The sequence below is a fragment of the Podarcis erhardii genome (genome assembly GCF_964252035.2).
Source record: "Podarcis erhardii genome assembly, chromosome: Z".
Taxonomy (NCBI): Eukaryota; Metazoa; Chordata; class Lepidosauria; order Squamata; family Lacertidae; genus Podarcis; species Podarcis erhardii.
The window spans coordinates 7,551,746-7,576,433 of record NC_138504.1 but is presented as its reverse complement, the minus strand read 5'-3'; the positions used below and the strand labels follow the sequence as shown (position 1 = coordinate 7,576,433).

Below are 24,688 nucleotides of genomic sequence, written 5' to 3'. Positions count from 1 at the left end.
AGCCATTGGATTGTTGCTTTCTGTTCTGTCCCACTATATCTCATTCCTTACCATTGTATACTGTTCCACCTCTTTGTGTACATTTTGTATGCACTTCTTATGTAAGATTTGGACTTTTGATGTAAAACGCACACTTTTCAATGCTGCCCAATGCAAAGAGGAAGATTGGAAAAAGTTTAAACTATATCTTAAGAACTGTTGTAAAATAGAGGAGTGATAAAATGTCAAGGGGAAGGAAGGTGCAGAATTGCAGCTAAAACTGTTTGATGATTTAAGGTGAAATTGAGAATGACAATGAGTTTAAATTTAATTGGCAAAAAGGGTTGTTGAAAAACTGTAAAATAAGGATGCAAAAAGGGTGAGGTATGGGGAAGTCCGAGAAAGGAGGCATATGAAAATGAGGTTAAGAAATGATATTTTTTGTGTGTGTTCGTTTTTGTTGATGTTTGTGTGTTGTTGTTGTTTAGTGTTAAAAATTGGAAAATTAATAAAAAATTATTTTAAAAAAATGCATTCAACAGTAAAACACACATTTTGCATGCATCTTTTATAAAATTGATATTTTTGTGCACTCTTTTCACATGCTTAAAGTTCCCAGTTCCCAGAGAAATGCTGCAAAATCCAATTGGGAGTTGCATTATGGTTTGTAAGCAAGTACAAGAGTGATGAATTGGACCAGTCTACTGTGCAAAGTTCACTTAACAAATTCCTCCCCATATCTATCTGTCATCTATCTATAATCTATCATTTCATGAAAATGACATCACACTTGATTGTAGAAAACCAAAAGGGAGAGTGTGTGTTTGAGAGAGTCCACACCCCCTGCAGAACAGGATGAAATACTTCACCAGAAACCCAACATGGCAAAGGCACACAAAGTGAAATGCCTACTATATAAAGGAACATAGGATACAGTGGTACCTCGGGTTAAGTACTTACGGTAATTCGTTCTGGAGGTCTGTTCTTAACCTGAAACTGTTCTTAACCTGAAGCACCACTATAGCTAATGGGGCCTCCTGCTGCCACCACACCGCCGGAGCATGATTTCTGTTCTTATCCTGAAGCAAATTTCTTAACCTGAAGCACTATTTCTGGGTTAGCAGGGTCTGTAACCTGAAGCGTATGTAACCTGAAGCGTATGTAACCCGAGGTACCACTATATTGCCTTATCCTGATTCGGACCATAAGTCTATCTGGATCAGCATTGTCTACCCTGGCTTGGAGTGACTCTCCAGGGTTTCAGACAGGGGGCATTCCTAATCCTATCTGGAGATGTCCAGGATTGCACCTGGGACCTTCTGCTTTGGCCTATCTCTCTGCAAGTCCAACCAATGGGTACACACTGGGACTTCATGCTAAAATAAAATTGTTCTGCCTTGCAAAGAAACAGTCACATCATCTGACTTCTAGGCTGCTGGTAGTCTAGCAAAATGCTCACTTTGTTTTCAGTTATCACTAGAATAATCTCTTCTACTGAGCATAAACATTATTACATATTTACTTTTGGATAAATAACAATACTCCCCCCCCCCAAAAAAAAAGTTACCAGGAGAATCAGCCTTAGCGTTTTCTTCTCATTAGCCCTTTGTTTGTTGCCACCTGCTTATGAAACAAGAGCTAAGTAGGAAGTGCTAAAGTGTTCCCACTTGGCTAATGAGAGGAGACAACAGAACTCACTCCACTAATTATTTTTTTGCCAGGAGCAAATCTAGGGGCCTTGCTAGGTGAAGCTGAAAGCACTCCAACAAATTATATGTATGGAGACCAGTTCGGTGTGCATTTTAAAATCTTCCCACTGTTTTTCCCATTCCTTGAGGGCTTTATTCTTAAAGGCATCATTCTTTATAATAACCATCATGTGGTCCATTTTTGTTTTTGCTACAGCTTGTCTGTCATTCCTTGCATTGCATCCCCCTCTCTTTCCAACTGACCCCCGAGTAACTTTTCTGCCTACCTATCTCCTTGAATAAAAGCATGGAAGGAACTGACCCTAGCATTACCTGTAATTATATAACAAGTTTAAAATTACAAGCTTCCTTGTGGAAATGCTCATTAATCTTTCTGGCAATAGACTCCTTTTGCTGTGGAATGTTTCCCAGAGTGCTGGAAGTTAACTAGATGTAAGAATTTGGCCTTGGTTAGGTTTATTGGTTTCTTATCCATTGCTTCCATTCTCTGAGGCTTGCTACTTGCAGGGGGGTCACTTTGGACTGATTTGCATAAGTATGCTCTTCCTGTTAATACCCAGTGCTGACTTGCACAAGTGAAATTCCAGTAATTGCACAGGTAAATTTTTCATGTCACCAAGCATCACCTCACACATAATGGTTTGGAACCAGATTTTATCATGCATAGAGCAGAACAATTGAACTCACTTTAGCAACAATGTATCTACTTTAAGCATGATGGGAAGCTTGGATCCAACCCAGTGAACAGATGGGTGACATATACCCCTTAGCTTCATTTAATTCATTTAGATATAAGCCCTGGAAGTGGGTTGCGGACAATGAAGTGATAGCATGCCATACCTTTCTGTATGCAAAACTATTATCATTAGTTGGCAGAAGAACTGAGGTACGTTTCACAACTACTATTTGTGACTGAAGGAACAGAGAGAGTGACATTTCTCACAGTCCCTTGAAACTATCCTGTAGAATTGCAATTGCCACCTCAGGGTGTGTTTCTCATGCAAATGTTGAAATGGGCTGTCTCTATAATCCCATGTCTGTAGCATAACGATATGGACCTACAATTTGTACATGGACCTCAGGCAATGCACGTGCATTGTTATGCTTGGAGAATTCCTACACATAAAACTTATTAAACGACAAAAAACCCCAAATAAACTCCCCCCTCCAAAAAAAAAGCTTTAAAGGTATAGGATCTCACTCCCCCCATTAAATCAGTGGGTGAGTGGGGAGAATAGGGATTGTACATGTGGGAGAACAAAGAGAGCTCAGACCCCAGAAGTGAATTGTACAACCTCCAAATTGGGCTGAGGCAAATCAGGCCGTCTTACAAAAGAACCAGATAGGGGTCCAAACCAAAACTTGCAATCTGCACACACCACCCCTCCTCCTGATTCCCAGCTTGCTTCCAGCTTTTAGAACCAGGACATAACATTTCATGAAATGTCTTTCCCTTGTATCACTTCAATAACAATTCCAGAATTGCCGGTTTCCACCAGTGATTTTTTTCTCCTTCCTGCTGTTTCATTCTTCTTTCTGTTATCTCTTTCCTTCTATTATCAGCTCTGTTAGATTACCGTGCTGAGATTCGCAGGGGCTTCTAATCCTGGGCTAATGTAGGGCTGCTCTTCACCTCCCTCGCCTTCATTTTATTTTTTAATATCTAGGACAAAGGAGGCTCTTGTTTGATGTTATATTTAATTACTCGGTAATGACTTGAGGTGAGGAGCAATCTAATTTCTGGAATGCTATTGGGCAGCTAGTCACTGACAACAGCTGAAAAGAAATCACATTTGCTGTGTGCAGCACACTTATTGTCTTCTGTCCCATTTCATGTGGACAGAAGGTGCTGCACACACAGATAGCCCATAGTATGTAGCCCTGTTGTGCAGCATTTCTACTTCTTCTTTTCCTCCATATCTCCATATGGATGTCTCCATATTTGTAAAGAATTGTACGAAAAAGGAAACAGATACCACCCAAAGGAGAAGAGGGGGCAGCTGTTCAAATGCAGTTTGTCTTTGTAAGGGTCCTTGTCCCTAAAGGTGGAGTTGGTGCACAACAGCAGTTTACTATTGCCATTCTGACACAGTCAAGCTGGGGGTTTTTTCTACACACTTACCAGGAAATAACTCCCATTGAATTCAGTGAGAGCTTCCTTCAGAGTAGAAGTGCACAGGATTTTAAGGCTGCAGGCCCAACCCTGACTTATCAGGATAAAGCCCTATTTAGCTTAGAGGGACTTGTTTTTGAATAAAACATATGTACAATTTCACAGCAAGATAGCTCACAGCCTCTGTTGGCTGTTTCTATGTGACCTTGGCCTTCGACACCTGAGGTGTGTGTTTTACGACAACCCTATTCTTGCGACCATGAGATGCATTGACTGTTTTTAATATTGATTTTTAAATTGCTGTTACCCTGTTACCCTGGGGAAGGGCAGGTAACAAGAAGAACAGCAACAAGAACAGCAGCAGCATGGCATTCTCTGCTCTCTCAAGAACAGTAACTAATCATAGAACCATAGAATTGTAGAATTGTAGAGTTGGAAGGGACCATGAGGGTAATCTAGTCCAACCCCTTGCAATGCAGGAATCTTTTGCTGATACTTTTAACATCATATTTTGGGATTGCAGGTATATTCTTCTTGTGTTTTCTTTTTTCTTTTTCTTTGATTGTAACAGCCTTATTTTATGCTTGTACCTATAAGATATGGAGCTTTAGTGAATTTCAATAAAAACATTCCAGCACTAACAACAACATCCAAGTTAATTAATCAAAGAAATGTTATCTAAATAATTAGATGATTAAATCTGCATAAATATGCATGTGAGGGATGAAATCTTGTTCTAAAGTTTAGGAAGATAAGAAGCCAGTGGCGTAGCGTGGGTTGTCAGCACCCGGGGCAAGGCAAGTAATTTGCGCCCCCTAACCCGTGGATTTGCGCCCCCTAACCCGTGGATTTGCCCTAACCCCAGATGTTGCGCCCAGTGCGGCCGGCCCCCCCTGCACCCCCCCACGCTACGCCACTGTAAGAAGCAGCTTTATACTGTACCATACATTTAATGCACTGATCTGGGAATTGTAGCTATGGGTAGAGAACAGGGGGCTTCCTAACAATGTTCAGTACCTGTAACAAACTACAATTACCATAATTCTTCAGGGGAAGCCATGACTGTAATAGTGGTATTATAGTGCTTTAAATATATAGCATAGATGTCAGAGGTGCCAGCTTGTGAGGGAAAGTGGGGGGGGGCATTGTGCACATGACAACAGGACATTAGGAGGAGCTGGGGGAGGAGCTCAACATGACGGCTGTGCGGCCTAATGGCCAGCTGCTTCTCTGCCTCCAACTGGTGCTGTCACCAGTGGGAGGTTGCTTCAACCCCCCTTCTCCTCTGTGGCAGGAGGAGGAGCTGGCCACTGGAGGCATGCCATGCTCGGATCTGCATTTCACCTCCATGCTTTTTGAGCATTGAGGGGCCCCTGGTCCTCACCCCAAAAAATAGGGGGGTAGCAAAAGATCTTGGCTCCCATGAGCTGGTGCCCATGAGAGATGTTGCCCCAGACACAAAGGAACTTGAATGAATGAGAACTAAACATCCGAGATAGGCTTTCCCCACAGTGTCACAAACATATGGTGAGCAGGTGTGCATGTGCCCACAGAGGCCTTCCCTAACATGCCATTGAATCTTCTCCCCTCCATGGAAATTACGCTGGGAGGGCAGTAAATAATAGATATACATATGTGCAAGCATATTCCTAGACAGAGGCTATATTCACAGTATGATTGAAGCACTTTTATAACACTTTTCAGGAGACATTGGGGCACACACACACATACACCCTTTGCAAGGGATTAGGAAGATACGCACAAACCAAACAAGAAATAGGGACAGATGGAAGTTGTTAAGTTGACAATAATGTTGAAGAAGCATTACAGTGAAAATTCGATTGAAGGAAACTGGCCGCACAAGATCTATAAAGTGAACTGGAGGTTGTTGGAACTGGAGTGGGTATTATGCTGGTAGTAACAGTAATGCAAGGACAGACAAAGCATGACTTTTTAATCATCTATGTGATATTTATGTATTGTTGCCATGAAATATTAGTTCTCTTAGTTAATTGGTGGAGCTCACCATGCGGAATCTCTCCATATATAGAACTGTAATGAATATATGTGAAGAAGGAGCCACGGACGGACATGAGTCTGACTGCTGTACTTGACTCCTGCAGGTTGTTGCGTGTTGAGGTCCCCAAACCACCCCCCAATAACTCACACATCACACATCAATTTTGGTTTGGGTTTTTGGCACGATTTTGGCCACAACTTTATTTAAATACAATCCAAGTGAGTGGTTGCTTAGGCATTGGTTCAGACTATCTGTCCTTGCCCAGGGGACAGAACTGACTTCTGGATCCCAGCGAAAGCCAGTGTGGGAAACAAATTTTGGGGAGAAAAATGAAGCTGGGCCTCAGTCCCTCACTTCTCCCCTCATGCTCCTGGTGGCTTGCACGGCCCAAGTCCGATGCCAGGGACAAGGACGATAAGAATGGCAAGCCCCTGGATTCCTTTAACGGAATTCCCTTTCCACACACCATTGGAGGGGTAGGCACTTACCCCTCCACCAACCAATTTGAACCAATGCCTAACCGCCAACCTTACAAGTTGTGACGATTTGCTACACAGTAGGTAAAACCAAATGGCACCAGCCAATCAGCCAAATGGACAAATTCCTAGCAGGCCCCTGCCTCAAAGCAGACGACCCCATGACAGGCATAGCAAGGTCAAGTGAACACCCCCCCCCCAATACAGGGAGGGTGGGCGGGTGATCCAGTGCAAGTAGCCAAGAGAACGCTCAAAGTTGGGCGACCAGTATTTAAAACCTCTGACCCCTCCTTCAAAATTGGCAACAAGCAGTTCTCCCCAGCGTCCCAATTAACCAATTCACTGCCTGGGTCCCTCCATAAATCCGCCCAGCAACAATGGGGTGGCTTGTATCCCCCACCGCAACACGTGCTCTCTGCTAGGGAGAACACGTTTTGTGGGAAGGAAGTGGGCTGGGAAGGACACTGCCATACCCCTCTGGGTGTTCTTTCATGACAGCCCAAATGCAATACCATATGGGTGCTATAAGGAGATTGGGTCGGGGGCACTGCAAGGCCAACTTGGAGCAAAACCTGTGAACTATATTTGGACAGAGCTAAATATGAAGTGTGGGAGTGAGAAGATGAACTTGCAGAACCGCAAAGAAAAATTATCCCAAAGTGATACTGAGGTGGGATAAACCTCTGGCCAGATGGATGTAGTTTGGTGGGTGACACTATCTATCTGTCATCTATCTATATCATCTATCCAATTTCTATACCACCCTTCATCAGAGGATCATCAGTTTACAATATAAAAACACAAAAACCCATAACATAGTAAAAAACCAAAAAAACCAAAACCATTTATTTTTTTTAAATTAGCACAATTTCCTGAGCATACAGTATATACTGTTTGTATTAGTGACTGCTGGAGCTTCTAGCAGATGCTTTCATTCTTTTTCATCTTCATCTTCAGTTCTGATAGGTCAAAGGGGAGATAAAGCCACAAAAGAGATTAAGAGATTTCTTTAACACATTGCTCATGCTTGATTTTGTCTCTGCTTTGCAAATGGATGCAAGACAGTAAGAGATTTTTGCTACAAAAGAGATGTGAGACTAGAAAGCAACCTTAGCTTTCTGATTCATGGTACATTAAAATGCCTCAATTTGTATGCTTCAGAACCTCCTTCCATGTAGACACATCTATTGTTTGCTCTTCAGTTGCCATGCACTTCCCTTTGGTCTGCTGCTTCAAAGGGACAGTTTGGTCCTCTGCTTCAAAGGGGCAAAGGGAAAACCGATGATGCCTGCAATCTCATGGAATATTTGGTAATTACTATCCCTTTCAGAATTGTATTCCTTGTGAAGGAAGAAGAGAAAAAGGCAACAGAGATGTATGTGAGCACTGAAGGTCCTCCAAGAATAACAGATTTGTGGTAAGCAAGAAAGAATTTCAACAAGGCCACCATTTTTATCTACAGGTGGGGTGTGCATATTCCTTTGTGTACACTACATTATATGAGGATGAGCATAAGCATAAGAAGAACCTGCTCAATCAGGCCAGTGGCCCATCTAATCCAGCATCCTAAACTCACAGTGACCAATCAGATGTCTATGGGAAGACTGCAAGCATGACCCGAGTGCAACAACACCCTCTTCTCATGCAATTTCCAGCAACTGGTATTTGGAACCATGCTGCCTCCAACAGTGGTGGTAGAGTTGGAGACTTTCGCTAAGGCAAATGATATCCTCTTCTACCAAGGACCATTACCCCACAAGAAAATTCACCTGAAGGCCACAAACAATTAGCCAATTACTCCAATTGCATTAGGCAACAAATTGCATTTGTGTGTGAGAAAATATACAGCCTAAGAAGATACTACTGTGTATTGTTGCCATATCCTGAAGCTCTTGCTACTCTGATGCTGATCTGCTTAAATGACCATGACAACTACACTTGGAAAGCAGGGATGGGGAGCTGGTGGCCCTTTAGATGTTATTGGGCTACGACTCCCATCTTTCCAGATGATTGACCATGCTGGTTAGGGCTGATGGGAGTTGAGTCCAAGCAACATCTGGAAGGCTGCAGGTTCTTTACCCCTGCTGGAGGGAAAGGTGGGTGAAGACACGTGCTAGTTCCTTCTACCAGGACTGTTGTTATTATTTGCCAAAGCAAGCAGGTGATGAAGGGAGGGTTGGATGCTGCTGTTAAAAGTGCATGGAGCACCTTGCTGTAGGACCACCTGCTTGGCCACTTTGCCAGCCCTCCCCACTGGAGAACAGCTGCTAGGAAATGCTTCAGGACAGCATGAAATTAAGGGGAGGGATGCAGCCAGCTCTTAGCTCAGACAGTCCCCACACATGGGCTACAACAATACATTTCAAAACTTTTGAAAAAAGCAAAAAATGGTTGTATCCCAAGGAAATGTTTCTTAAAAAGTGCATTGTGAGGAATGAGTGATCTATAATAGCTAGTGTGGTAAACCTGGTTGTATGCTGGGCCAAACAGAAATGCTGCCCCCTCCCCCCAGCTCACTGCAGAAATTAGGACGGGGGTGAAATGCAGCAGAACGAAAAAAAAAACATGGGGGTTATTGGTGGCAACATGCAGAACTACAGTGTACTCAGAAGGAAGTCCTGTTGAGCTCAATAGAGCTTACAAACAGGTCAGGGTACAGGAGTGCAGCCTATGTCTTCCAAGTTTCTTCTCCTGATATAGGCATTATTTAGGAAACCCATTATATTCATGAGAGCATCTTTACATAGATGTCTCTGTTCCTTTTCATATGTTGGTTATCACTCAGTGGTAGGGCACCTGCATTGCATGCAGGAAGTTCCATCTTCCATCCCCAACAACTCTAGGTAGGGCTAGGATAAGATCCTGCCTAAAACCCTGTACAGCTGCTGCTAGTCAGTGTAAACCAGGGTTTCCAAACTTGGGTCTCCAGCTGTTTTGGGGCAATAATTCCCACCATCCCCGACCACTGGTCCTGCTAGCTAGGGATGATGGGAGTTTTAGTTCAAAAACAGATGGAGACCCAAGTGGACACCACAGATGGAAACTGTGGTGTACATAATACTGATCTAGATGGACCAAAGGTCTGACTCAGTATAAGGCAGCTTGTTGTGTTTCATTATGAATTTTCTCAAGAAACCAAGATCCCGCAGGCATAGTTTGCTTCTTTTTCCTGGTGTGAAAGGCTATGAACTTTTGTGTTTTCTTTCGTTCTTCCTACTGCAAAAAACCCCCAGGAACTATTGTTTTTCTTACTGGATCAATATGTTGAAGTTGCTTAAATAAAATATGAAGACTACAGTTGTGTGGTGTTTGACACACCACGTTGCCAACAACCTCAAAGGGAGTGTTGACCCATGGATGTGAGATTCAGTCTTCAGTATAACTGGCTTACACAGTCCATCTAAGCCCAAAGGATATGTTTTTATTGGTTTTTATCATAGTGAGAATCTGACCCTGATTTTCCCCCCTACTTCCTATCTCCCTTGATATATTATGGATTAGAAGACCACATTTACATTTGTATGACAGCTTTGAAACATTTGGTCTTGCTGTCGGCCTGGAGAGTGAAATTTTATTTTATGTATATATGTATTTATCAGTCATATAGTGTTAGCTGCTGATGTAAGAAACAAACAGATGTGGGTCAACTCATAGGACAATTCCCCAAGTAGCACAGTATGGGTCAGATGTTTCCCAAGGCAAAACAGCAGCAGTGAGGAATGTCAGGCCTGAGGGACAAATGTGGTATGCCCTCCAACATACCACAGAGGAAAACTGGGATGCGCATCTTTTGCATCCGTGCTCCTGCATGAGTCGTGTGACTCACATGAGAGTGCCCCCAAATGCATGTTTTGGGGGATCATGCTCTCACAGGAGCCAGGTGACTTACACAAGAGCACCCCCCCCAAAAAAAGGGCATCTTATGGGGCTGTGCTCTTGCAGGAGCCAAAACAGGACATCCTGGGATCCAATAAGAAGCTGGGATGACTTGTATAATTCTGGGATGTCCTGGTCAGATTGGGACAGTTGAGGAGGTATGCTATGGGCCTCCAGACATCTCTATCTAGGCTGGATCTACACTGACCTGTTTAACAATATAAAAAAATTCCTTCCAGTAGCACCTTAAAGACCAACTAAGTTAGTCCTAGGTATGAGCTTTCGTGTGCATGCACACTTCTTCAGATATCTGAAGAAGTGTATCTGAAGAAGTGTGCATGCACACGAAAGCTCATACCTAGAACTAACTTAGTTGGTCTTTAAGGTGCTACTGGAAGGAATTTTTTTATTTTGTTTTGACTATGGCAGACCAACACGGCTACCCATCTGTAACTGTTTAACAATATTAGAATGATATTAGATATGTCGTTCTAAAATGTCACAGAGCATACTTGTAAATCAAAGTGTTTTTTATCTTGGTTTTTGTCCGTCAAAATGCTGTCTCCCTGGCCTTCACAGTTGAAAGAAATTTGCTTCTGAATGCCAGTTGTTTGAAACTACAGGAGGTGTGAGTGCACTTGTCCTTAGGATCTAGTTGCTGATTTCCCATAGGCATTTGGTTGATCACTGTGAGAACAGGATGCTGGACTAGATGGGCCATTGGCCTGATCCAGCAGGCTCTTCTTGTGTTCTTAATTTCAGAGGGGGTGGGGGGAAAGCAAGAGAGAGCTTTGTCGCTGATTCAAGCAGCACTGCTTTAGTAATTAAGAAGAGAATACTCTGTGGGACACAGCATCAATTGCAGGAATAGTCTTATAAGAATAGAATTGTAGTGTTTGGAAGGTACCCTGAGGAAGAAAATCTGGACTTAATAGATATATGGAGATATAGAAACCCCACAACGAAACAATTTACGCATTTCTCTGAACCACACCAGAGCTGGAGCAGACTGGATCAAATATGGATCTCGAGAGAATTAATAACAAGAACGGAGAGATGTGAAATTTTACCCAGAACCTTATCGGACCACAGCCCAATAACACTACAATTAAAATGGAAGACCCAAGGTTTATACAGATGGAGAATGAACGATTACTTATTTGAAAAAGAAGAAGTGATCGAAAAAGCAAAAACCACTATAAAAGATTATTTTGCCTTAAATATTACTAAAGAGATTGGAATAGATACAGTATGGGACGCTAGTAAGGCAGTGTTAAGAGGTCTCCTGATACAACAAAATTCTCAAAGAAAGAAGGCTAAGGAAAGGAAGAAAGAAGAGTTAATCCTTCAACTGAAAGAATGTGAGAAAAATATGATAAAAAATCCAAAAGATGACAGCCATAAGCAACAATACAAAATGCTTCAAACACAATATTCAACATTAATAAGCCAAGAGGTTGAATGGGGAATAAAGTTAATGAAACAAAAGTTTTTCGAATCGGCAAATAAAATTGGAAAACTTTTGGCGTGGCAACTGAGAAAAAGAAGAAAAAGTAGTATCATAAACAAAATAAAAGTAGAAGAGCAAGTTCTGGAAGATCCTATTGTAATAAAAAAGAACTTTTTTAAATTTTATGAGAACTTATACAAAAGAGAAGAAGAAGATTTAACGAACATTATAAAATATCTAGAAGAAAATAGCCCTAAAAAAATAACAGAAGAAGAAAGAACCGCTTTAAACAGACCCATAAAAATAGAGGAAATTCGAGAAGCGATTAAAAGAATGAAAATTGGAAAAGCCCCAGGTCCAGATGGGTTATCAGCTAAATATTACAAAGTCTTAGAGGAATACATAACACCAGTGCTATGTGACGTTATGAATGAGATATTAAGAGGAGGAAAAATGCCAACATCCTGGAAAGAAGCCTACATTACGCTGATCCCGAAACCAGATTCAGATAAACTTAACATTAAGAATTACAGACCGATTTCTCTATTGAATAACGATTACAAAATTTTTGCAGACATAATGGCCCACAGACTTAAAAAATGTTTAATTAACCTTATTCATTGTGATCAGGCCGGCTTTCTTCCTAATAGACAAATAAAAGACAACATCAGACACACAATAGATATTATTGAATACCTAGAAGTTCATAATGAAATTCCTGCTGCTTTACTGTTCGTTGATGCCGAGAAGGCTTTCGACAATGTCTCTTGGGGTTTCCTAATAAAATGCTTGGAAAAAACAGGGATAGAGGGCACATTCCTAGAAGGAGTTAAAGCAATATATACACAACAAAGAGCTAGATTAATAATAAATAATAACCTGACAGAACAGTTTGAAATAACAAAAGGTACCCGACAGGGGTGCCCTCTATCACCGCTGTTGTTTATTATGGTTTTAGAGACAATAACAAATAAGATAAGGAATACCCCAGAGATCCGTGGCATAAAAATTGGCGTGCAAGAATACAAATTGAAAACATATGCAGACGATCTCATGTTGTCACTGGAAGAACCAAAGGAGAGCATCGGTAAAGCTATAAAATTACTGGAAGAATTTGGAAAACTATCGGGATTTAAACTGAACAAGGAAAAAACAAAAATAATGACAAAAAATATGAAAGAAGACACCAAAAATGAGCTTGAGATACAAACTGGAATTAAAATAGTCAAAAAAGTTAAATACCTTGGAATTTGGATAACTATGAAAAATATAAATTTGATGGAAAACAATTATAAGAAAACATGGAAAGAAATAACGAAGGACTTAGATACATGGAACAGATTACATCTTTCGTGGATGGGCAGAATGGCGGCGATTAAAATGAGTTTACTACCCAAATTACTCTTCCTATTCCAGAACATTCCAATAATTAGGGGAATTGCAATATTTAAAGAATGGCACAGATTACTATCCAAATTTATTTGGCGGGGGAAAAGACCCAGAATTAAATTCAAATTGCTTACAGATCTAAGAGATAGGGGGGGGTTTGCGGTTCCAAATCTGAGGTTATATTATGAGGCCGCATGCCTTTGTTGGGTAAAAGATTGGATCGTTATCAAAAATAAAGAGTTGTTAGACCTAGAGGGGTTCAATTTAAGATTTGGATGGCATGCCTATTTATGGCGAGACAAGGGAAGGGTCCATAAAGGTTTTTCTAACCATATCTTCAGAGGGCCACTACTGGAAGTCTGGGAAAGGAATAAAAAATTGCTGGAGCAGAAAACACCCTGGTGGCTATCACCAATTGATATTTTAACAATTAAAAAATCAAATCTTGAGGGGGAACGGTGGACATATGAGGACCTACTAACCAAAACAGAATCCGGGTGGAGGATTAGACCATATGAAGAAATAAAAAATAAGTTGACTGGTTGGATTCAATATCATCAAATAAATTCAATATGGACGGAAGATAAAAAGATTGGAATAAGTGAGAAAAAATCCAGATTCCAGACTGAAATAATAGAAAGTAAAACAAAATTACTATCAAAAATGTACAACCAGTTGCTTGAGTGGGACACCAAGGACGAGGAAGTAAAGGAGGTGATGGTGAAGTGGGCGGTAGATCTAGGGTATAACATAGAATTTGATAAATGGGAAGCTTTATGGCGCAAAGATATGAATTATTCAGCATGCACGACACTTAAAGAAAACATGTACAAGATGATGTACAGATGGTACATAACGCCGATAAAATTACATAAAATTTATAGAATAGGTGATAAATTGTGTTGGAAATGCAAGAACAAGGAGGGCGAATTCTTCCACATGTGGTGGACGTGCGAGATTCTCAAAAAATTTTGGGAATCTATTTATAATGAATTAAAAAAAATTCTCAAATATACGTTTGTCAAAAAGCCTGAAGCCTTCCTGCTGGGGATAATTGGCAAGGATATCAAAGAAGAAGATAGGACCTTTTTCCAATACGCAACAGCTGCCGCTAGAACCCTCATAGCACAGTGCTGGAAAACACCAAAAATCCCAACATTAAAGGAGTGGCAATTTAAATTATTGGATTATTTAGAATTGGCAAAATTGACACAAAAAATAAGAAATCAAAAACGTACAAAATTTAGTAATGAATGGGATAAATTTAGAACATATATGGAAATAGAGATAAGGGGTACATCAAAATGTTAATCAGAAATATATATGTATCAAAAAAAAAAAAAATCACAGTAGGCATGAAATAACGCTTACTACGTTACAAATGTCATTTTGGAATAGATACAGCAGATAGACAACTAAGATAACATTATCCGAAATCGAGATAAAGGGAAGTCGATCAATGTTGTTGTAAAATTAATGTTAAGTTGTGTTGTTTGGGTAGTATGTATTGTATGTCTTTTTTCTTTTTTATGTTTGTCTTATTTACTTTTGTCTTTTGTATGTTTGTGAAATATACTTATGCAAAACTTAATAAAAATTTAAAAAAAAAAAAAGGAAGGTACCCTGAGGATCATCTAGTCCAACTCCTTGCAATGTAGGAAACCTTCAACCTTGGAGTAATCAGCACCATGCTCTAACTGAGCTATCCATTATCAGTTCAGTAGGTGAGAGAAATTTAGTTTCTTCATCTGACCAAAGCTTCTGCATTGGAATCACAGCTTCAATGGGGGCATCAATTTCTGCATTCTCCTTTCAGAGTCATTCTTACTGCATTGCTCATCTTGGGACCCCTCAGAAACTCCCATGGTGCCTGCCACAACAGCACTTGGTCCTTGTCGGTAGAACAAATAGTCCAAATCAAAAAATACATCCTTTCATGCACTCTGCAAACTTCTTATTGGGTAATATAGTGGGGGTAAATTGCTGGTAGCTGCATGTTTCATTATTTACCTTAACCTAGAGGTGGGAGGCGGTAACTGGTCCTCCAAATGTTAGACTACAACATCTATCAGTCCCAGTGTTCATGGTCAATGGTCAGGTAAGTTAGTAACTGTAGTCAAGCAACTTCTGGAGGTGCTTCAAGTTCTGCACCTGTCTGGCTTGTTGCTTTTTGGAAATAATACAATCCATATGAGTTTACTTTCAGCTGCTCTCTTCCTCTCTGCTTGGGCCAGATATGGCCTGAAAGGCCAGCTGATAGGTGGGAGATTGAAGCAGATGCTGGAAACAGGATAAACTTCCCTGTTTTCAAGTGTAATTGCTAGACTGCATCCTAAGAAAGACAACTGACATTCAAAACGATTCAGATGTTATCTCCTAGTGGCCAGCCTTATAGCTCTGAGGCCTTCTCCTTGGAGCTTTGATTAGCTTGTCACTCTCCAATAATTGAAAGCTGTGCGGGGTCATGAAATGGCATTTCTCTCTGAGTCTCTCTGCTTGTTATGGTGTATCTCTGGTATGCTACAGAACAACCTTTCTCAGCCCAGTACCCTATAGGAGTTTTGTACTCCCAGAAGCCCTCCCCAACATGGACAGTGCATTGGGATGATGCGGAGCATCAGGGGAGCATCAGGGGAGCACAAAGTTAGGGAGAGCTGCTACGGAACTCACTTAGGCTCCAAGCCTACCAAAAATGAGTAGATGGACATGGGATAAGATCTGAATATCGTATCTTTTATATATATATATAGCAAAATTTATATATAGCTAGTTTGCTATTGTCCATCCATTGGTAGCCTTACAGATTACTGCAATGTGCCCTAAGTGGAGCTATACTTGGGGTTGGCTTGGAGACTGCAGCTAGTTCAAAACACAGCAGTTAGGTTTCATATGGCACAAACTACCACTTGCTTGTGAAGTTATCCCTGGTTTATCCCTTAGCTGCCTAGTAGGCCATGGTGGGAAGGTGTCTCCTGCAAGTCCCCAAGCTCTTAGAAGCTCACTCTGCAGTAGCTCAGAGAAGGGCTTTTAGTGTGGCTGCCCCTGCTCTGTGGAACAGCATTTATGTTGAGGCATGCCAGGGACCCACAACTGGAAACAGTTGAAGAAATTTTTGTTCCGACAGGTTTTCTGAGCTGAATAAATGAGTCTTTGCTGTGAGTGTCTATTATGTATTGTTTTTGTTTATTTATTGGCTGTATTTTTAACTGTTTTCTCCCCTTCTGTTTTTATTGTTTATCACCTGGAAGGCAAATGATGATGATAATAACTAATAAATACTTTATTAAACATGTTACTTGCCCCAAAGGCTTCCAAGCAACTAGCAACACATTTAGAAACAATAAAATAAACATATCATACTATAAAAACAAGTAAACTCCATAACAGTTACTGGAAGCTTTGGCAACCAACTGTATAGCTTTTAGGTTTCATTTCATTTCTAGGGGAAGTGTAGGATTGACTAATGTTGCTCAGAGACCCAGAACATTTTAAGAAATTCATGAGTGGAGATGGAAAAAGACAACTGGATAAATGCTTTTTTTCACCCAACCCCATTTTTCTTCGCTTATGTATGCTCTGTGGATATTTCAATGAGTAGACTCCTTAGAGTCATTCTTTAAGGCAGCTACCCCCAGCCTGGTGATTTCTGGGGGTTGTTGGACTACAACTACCATAAGTTAGAACCATTCCCCATGACCTAGCACCCTTGAGTCTTTTCTTTTATTATTATTTTTTAATTTGTGTTTTATTGATCATCAGTTACAAATTAATTAGATGTAAAAATAAGAAAAGAAAGAGAATTATATCAACAACAACAACAAAAAGGCAGAGTGCAGAGCCATCACAAAGAGGGAAAAATATAACAGAGGCAATCTCAGTTGAGGATCACTGGATGTACAGTATTCAGATGAAACTATCATTCCACAATGTTTTGTGCATTGCTGGCAGACGGAAGCCATACTCAATAAATTGTGCATATTCAATATGTTTCATAAAATTTTGTGTTTTTCTTTCCAGTACAATTATGAAATGTCCAGTCCAATTAGACCCCCAAATATCTCTATTATTTTATTTACATCTAGAAGCTCAAGGAACACCTAATAAATACCTTATTACGCTGGATTCTTATTGGAGCAATCCCTTTATTTTTCAAAAGGAGAGCAAATCCCTTTAAAAAAAAAAAAAGCATGTGTGACCTACATAACATTAAGATCTTTGCTGCGTGGATTTTTTCGGCCAGTGAAGCAGCAGGAGAATCTGCATTCGGCACAATGTTGTGCCTTAGCTCATGCAACAGCTGTTCTATAGGGAAAGCTATTTCGACTAGTTAGATTTCTGACACCCCTTTGAATGGTGGCTGGCAGGGAAAGACTTGAGCTGTCACATCTTGGCTGCAGGGATTCGGTCAGAAGACAGAGAGTGAAGAAAAGATGGTGCATTCAAATAAATATAAACACTGCGTGGATTGATTCTTGCTGTGCATGTTTCCAAGTTTCCACTTTTTATGAATCATTTTTCTTCTCCAAGATTTCAGGGTCACCAGTAGTTAACTTCAATTTCAGAAATAGCCAGATGGTTGTACTTATTTCAGGCAAGGGAAGTGAGTGTTATATATTCGCAGTCAGATGAACAGGGATATCCTCTGGAAGACGATAATGTCCTCCCCCCCATCCCCCCTTCTCCCCTTTCCAAAACATTTCTCCTCATTGCTGACAACTCTGAACCTGAACACCATATCGCTATATATAGTTGAGAGTGGGGAGCAATTGCCCATATCCCTAAGCCATGGTGGTCAAACACGTGACCCCCAGGCACACATGGCCCATGAGGTCTATTGGCAGCCCTCAACAATGTCAACATCAAGTTCATTATCAGGAACGAGCTGGACGTAAATGACACTGTGCAAGTTGCAGTTAATTCTCTTTTTTTCAAAATTGTTTAAAAAAGTAATACAATGCAATAGCATGCAAGACAAGGTTGACTACCAATTTTACTACCATTTTTTAAACTTTGCTCAAAATCAAGCTGTCATTGAATCCAAAGAACCATTAAATATGACTGAACATTTGACAATATCAGCTTTTAAAAATCTAACAATAGTGGCATTCATCTACTGCTTAAATTAGAATACAATCACATTACCAACTGCTTAAATTATCTACTGCTTAAATTAGAATACAATCACATTACCAACAATCACATTACCTATACACAATTCTGTACTGTTTTTATACTGAAGCTAACAATGAACTGCATTTGACTTCACATTCTTAGCAAAATCATTGACTTTTGAGCACAAAATCTTTACAGCAGCTTTATAACTCCACTCTTCATCTTCATCTTCCTCCTCATCTTCCTCCTCTTCTTCTTCTTCTTCCTCATCATCTTCTTCAGGTTCTACTTTCTTCTTGGAGCCATGCTGGCCTACCTGGACCTTTCTTTCCTGCATCACCCTTCCCCTTGGCACTGTCTTCTGCTCAAAGGGCTGTTTGTCTTTTGCTGTTTGCTCAGACCACATTTCGCCTAGTTTCTTTACTGTATCACCAATAGACAAACCTGGGTGGTCGCTTTTTATCTTTGGGTGATGCTCAGAACAAAACAGGAAGAAAGCAGATGGTGGTCTTTTGGGGGCATTGGGGTCCTCCTCCTCCTCCTTCTTCTTCTCCTCCCCTTTAGGAGGAATGTAACTTTTCATCTCCCTATCATAATGAACTTTGTCACCCTTTGCCATGTTTTCAAACTTGCCTTTTTCTTTTGCTGACATTGTCCTCCATTTCTCGGAACATTTCTTGGAGAAGTTGGAAAAGTTGACCGAAGTGTCCAGGTGCTTCTTCTTATGTTCCTTGCAGCACGTTTGCATGAAATAAGTGTATGAGGACATCTTGCCCAGGGGCTTCTTCGGGTCGCCTTTGCCAATGGCTGCGGTAACAGTCCCTGATCGGTGGGAAAAGACGTTTGTGGTACTTAGCTCCTCACCTGGTGGAGCTGAGGAAGAGAAGCAGCGGCCATTGGCGATGTCGAGAGGGGGGTCAAGTAAAGCGCACGGATCACCTTCCTTCACTGCAGTCGAATGGGTTGCAGTTAATTCTTCATTAGCAAAGACACGATCTGCACAAACTTGCTGGAGTTGCAGGCCTAATGAGAACAGCAGCTCATCCCCAGTAGGTCTGACCCCCATGAAGCAGTTACTGAGACTGACAATCTCTGCCTCCCCACAGCTGTCTAAGACCCCTCCTCTCCAGAGCTTTTTCCAAGCAGTTGGAGATTTCACCTGGGTGAAGCCATCCTTTCATCTGCCCTTTTCATGTCTCTTCTGGTTCTGGGAGGGAAGCTTGTTGCAGCAAGAGGGGGAGACACCTGCAACTCTGCACCAGTCTGATTCATTTTCTGCCTCTTGGCCTCCTTTGTCCCATGCTCCTCCTTCAGCTTCTGCCTCTGATTCTGGTCTTTTTCTCTGCTCCAGACTCTGCCAGCTCACTAAATCCTCTTACCTCTTCAGCACCTCCTCCTCCTCCTAGTCTTTTCTCTCTACTCCCTCTGACCACGCATCATTGTCCAATCACCAACCCTCGGGCTCTGAGACTTCTTTCTTCCAAGGTTCCCCAGCTGGTTCCTCCCAACATTCCTCTGCATCTAACTAGTCCATGATATGCATGTACAGTGCCCTCAGACCTACTGCCTCCAGATCACCTTTTTTTAAGGGATTGAGGGAAGTGGGGAATTTCTTTCCAGCCCCTTTTCTAATGATCTCCAACATAAAATTTACAGTTTTCCATAGCTGCCTCACAATGGTTCAACATCTTCAATTAATAATAATAATAATAATAATAATAATGGCCTCCAACAAAATATAAAAGAACATATGATACATCAGACATTATGACCCCAAGGTCACATTCCAGGTTATAGAATTATAGAATCTTAGAGTTGGAAGGGATCTCAAGAATCATTCAGTTCAACCCCCTGCAATGCAGAAATTTCAACTAAATCATACATGGCAAATGGTCATCCAACTTCTGCTTAAAAACCTCCAAGTAGAGTCCACAACCCACTGAGGGGGGTTGTTACAGCACCAGTGGAACCACCAGTCACCACCAGTTCAGTCCCATTAGTATATATGGGAATTGAGGGTGTTTTTGCCCCAGTGTGCATCACTTTACACTTACATACTTTGAATTGAATGCACCATTTTATTGCCCATTTACCAATTTAAGAGTTCCTTTTGGAGTTCCTTGCAATCACTTTTTGTTTTAAATGCCTTGAACCATTTGGTATCATAAGCAAACTTGGCTACTTCATAGTTCATCCCCAACTTGGAGGGCTTTAAAAGAGGATTAGACAAATTCAGGGAAGATATGGCTACCAGTGGCTGCTAGTTATGATGGTTATGTTCTTCTTCCACAGTTGGAGGCAGCAGTGCTGTTGAATACCAGATGCTGGAAACCATGGGGGGGGGGTGCTCTTGTACTTGGGTTCTGCTTGCAGGTTTCCCACAGGCAACTATCTGTTCAGCCACTATGAGAACAAGATGCTGGACTATATAAGGCCATCAGCCTGATCCAACAGGCTCTTCTTAAGTTCTTACATCCTAATCTTTCTGGGTCTCAATTTCTACTTTGGAAGAACTGTTCATTTATTCCTCAAGTGTCTGTAGATGTACCTTCATGAAACTCCATATATGTGGGGTTGGTGTGTAATTTTTTCTCCGGGTTTCCACAAATGCTTGTTCCCAATTTCTGGATTTGCTTCATTAAGTTGATTCACTCGGTCTTTGGAGGCTGCTTAAAGGCCTAATAGCATATTGAAGAAGAAATCTGGTCTGAAATTCATTGCAGCCTTCTGTGTTTTAACCTGGTTTCCCCTTGAAAGCCCCCAGGAACATACAGGATTCAATATGAGAGAGAACTCCAAATAGCATTTCTTTTCTGAGCACTGTTTGAAAGCAGGAAGAAGGCATATCATCTAAAGCTTTTGAGAATAAATATAGGGAGAGGAAGGCTCGGATAACCTCAAATGGCTAAGATGTACAGACTTTCCCCTCCCACCTCACTCCTGAAAACCCATCCGTGATGCTAGTTATACCTGTTAACATCCACCTTGACAGTGCAAACCAGTTTCAAATGCAACAGAAAAATGGTACTAATTACCAGAATTTCTGGCTATGCCTATACTGGATTCTTCATTGGCAGGCTAATGGGTGACCTGCTCTGCCTTGGCTTTTATATCTGTAGTATGATTAGGAGGCTCATAAGCCGCATATAATACAAAGCCTTCTAAATTTAGCCCAATAATTGAGCCATGTGACATTACCTTTCCACTGATGAGAGGAGCTGGAAATCAATGCAATTGATCGATGTGATTTGCTGTCTTCATAATGAGAAAGGGAAATGCGAGAACCCTTTTTCATCATTGCAGAAGCTCCCTGAAGCACAGACTCCAGAAAAATGTCCAAATAGTTCCAGTTTTGGCCAGGTAAATTCAGAAATCACCACTGAAACCATAGAATTAAATATCATTTTGGGTAAGAAGAAAATGTGCTGGTTTATGGTCCTCCTCTAAAAGAGGAGTGGGAAATACAGAAAAAAACCTAGCACTTGTTCCAGCTGGTCCATCACCTCCCGACATGCCTATCTCCTGCCAGCTGTTCTGTGGAAAGATCCTTATTTGCTTATTTTTGATGTTGATCATTGTGATTTTTTGATTGGATGCTGATATTACTTGCAAGCCACTGAAGAATGGGCTTGTGTACTGAAAGGCATTTGTAAATGACTGCAGTAACTAAATACAAAATTGAGTTTATTTTAGTCCTCTTTGAATAAAGTGTTGATTTAGATGCAGCCTTAAACAGACTCAGTCTACTGACCCAGCCTGTTCCACTTTGCCTTCACTGATTGGCAATGCCTTTCCGGAAAGTTAAGAGAATTAGAAACTTGGGGCACTTTGAGAACATTCCTGAGTTACGACGGTAATCATTTTGAAGTTCTTGGATTTTGAAAACTGTTCCCATCTGGAGTGAAAAAGGAAATGAAGGGAGTGACACATGCTGGTTTTGTGTGGCTTTTGACAATGCACCTGTCCTGGGGATTTTGTGCCATATGGTGCTCTGCCTCAGGCTGCAAGAGAGAATGGGTGTAGCTCAGTAGCAGAGCAATTGTTCTGCATACAGAAGGTCCTAGGATCAATCTCCAGCATCTCCAGTAGAGGTGGGGAAAGTCTCAAGTCTTTTCTTTTTATTAATAGTTTGTATTCATGTTAATATAAATATATAAAAATAATAATAGAAAATATGAATAGAAACATGTATTAATAAGAAAGAAGGAAGAAATGAAGGTGGAAGGTGGAAGGAGGAAGGTGAATTTAATATTAAATTAATGTGAAAAAATATATAAGGAGATATATTGACTGCTGCTTTGTCAGAACTCTATAAACGTATACCACCTTTTGATAAATTTGTTTTGATCATTGCTATAAATTGTCCCCCCCCCCATTATATGTTTGCTTTATCTGCAAGTCCATTTCCCAACTTTAGTCATTCCATAACTGTTGGGGGATTTGGGGGGCAATGGGAACTCACAGGCAACATTTTGGCAACTTCTGGGATAAAGGCTACCTCTGATTTTTTGTTCTCATTCCTTTGTATCTGTATCAATGAATATCTTTTTCTTTTGTGTTTTAAATGTTAGAATTAGATTTTAAAATTCACTGTACTTTCTGTGTGATCATGAAAAGCATTATTTTTTTTAAAAAAATACAGGATGAAATGTAGGAATGATTTAATGAAATGGATCCCAAATTCTCAGTAGGGATGTATGCGGATGTGGAGAACCACATACTAAATCACTCCAGGTAATTTTCTTTTCTTTTCTGGCCAGGTATGTGAGGGAAAGAAGAGGAAAGGGCAAGAATGATCAATGCCTCACTGAAATATTTATAGAAATCTACAGCCAAATTCTGCAGCTGCTTGAAGATCAAGAGTGCCTCTTATCTCCCTCCATGGGTCAGAGAATCAAAACTTCCTTCCTTATTAGCTTTGGAGACAAAGGAACAAGGTCGTCATATTCATCTAAATAACTCAAGACACCTGAATAACTTCAGGGGGGAGGAGAAAGCGACATGCTGTACAGTGTAGACCTGGAGGGCTAGTACTGAATACAGAGTCTGGGCAGATGGCTATCCTGTCTCACAGCTGCACCAGATTCATGAGTAAAGATGCCATTGAATGGTCAGCAGGCTACTGCAGGTGACACAGAAAATCCAACTTTGGGATATTTTGGCCCATGGGAAGCCTACAAGCTGGACATGAATGCAATGCTCTCCCCTCCTGCAGTTTCCAGCAACTGGTATATGGAAGCAAAAAAGAAAAAAGAAAAAAAAGGGTAAAGGACTCCTGGACGGTTACATCCAGTCAAAGGCGACTATGCCACTCATCTCACTTTCAGGCCCAGGGAGCTGGCATTTGTCCAATGACAGGTTTCCGGGTCAAGTGGCCAGCAGGACTAAACCGTTTCTGGCACAATGGAAACATCGTGATGGAAACCAGAGCGCACAGAAATGCTGTTTACTTTCCTGTCACAGTGGTACCTATTTATCTACTTGCACTGGCATGCTTTCGAACTGCTAGATTGGCAGGAGCCGGGACAGAGCAACTGGAGCTCACTCCATCATGGGGATTCAAACCGCTGACCTTCTGATCAGCAAGCCCAAGAGGCTCAGTGGTTTAGGCCACAGCGCCACCCTATACAGCCTCTGACTGTGGAGGTTCTAACTTTCATCTCTATCCTGCTTTGTTTGTTCATTGACCCTGGCTACTAGTTTCTCCCATGGCTTCTCAACTTGTGACTCACCTCCAACAAGATTTCTAAATGGTGATTCTGTGAAACAGGATGCTAGATTAGATGGGCTTTTGTTCTGATTGAACAGGGCCATTTTTTATGTTCATCATTCACACACTTATTTAATTGGTGATTTTTATATGGGGGGAATGTTGCTTTCAAACAAACACCACAAGCTGCTTTGAAAAGCCCATTCTTTATAGTCAATCTCATTTCAGCTAAGGTTTTGGGAAAATCTATCAATCAATGTCAGTGGTTTTTAATCAAATCCTTCATTCCAGTGCACAATAAGTGTTCAACAATATACCCCCCAGTCCTCCAATAGGCTTCAGTGCTAACAGGTTACAACAAGGGCTCCTAATGGCAGATGTTTTTGAAAGAAAACATTATTGTCTTATGAAATTATTTTGCTGTCCTCTAAATGCTAGTCTAAATAAATGAATTTCATTTGTTTCATTACTTCTAATTATGAAAATGAACTGTAATTCAAATGAATGAACTCCACGTTTTTCATTAGATTATAATGGAAGGAGAAACTGATATACCATGGAACAGCCTATACAGAACGGTGAGACAGAGCAGGAAGGGGAGTGAGGGAGAAAAAGGTGTGTGTGTATGTGTGTGTGAAATTGACAGGTATATATTGTGTACAAAATGGAGAATGGTAGTCTTCCCTACAGGAACATTTGCAGGCCTGAAGCCCTGGGGGAATAGGGTAGTACAGTCATACTTCGGGTTACAGACGCTTCAGGCGCGAGTGATCATGCTCTTCTGAAGTTTCCTATACAGCGGAAAGGAGCAGCCAAGCATACTAGGACTCAATTTCTTGACTTTAAGAAAGCCG

At 41.0% G+C, this 24,688-nt stretch overlaps 1 long non-coding RNA gene and 1 pseudogene across 2 annotated transcripts in view; one reads left to right on the top strand and one right to left on the bottom strand.

Moving 5' to 3' along the window:
• Window positions 1-24,373, top strand: part of LOC309334095 — a 65,758-nt gene extending 41,385 nt beyond the window's left edge. The window contains exons 2-3 of the long non-coding RNA XR_014152868.1: window positions 7,628-7,714; window positions 22,885-24,373. This is a non-coding gene — a long non-coding RNA (uncharacterized lncRNA). The remainder of the gene's footprint in view (window positions 1-7,627; window positions 7,715-22,884) is intronic.
• LOC309333314 (high mobility group protein B2 pseudogene) lies at window positions 18,208-19,190 on the bottom strand (annotated as a pseudogene). The gene has a single exon. The product of its transcript is annotated as a high mobility group protein B2 pseudogene (transcript).
• Window positions 24,374-24,688: the final 315 nt, after the last annotated feature.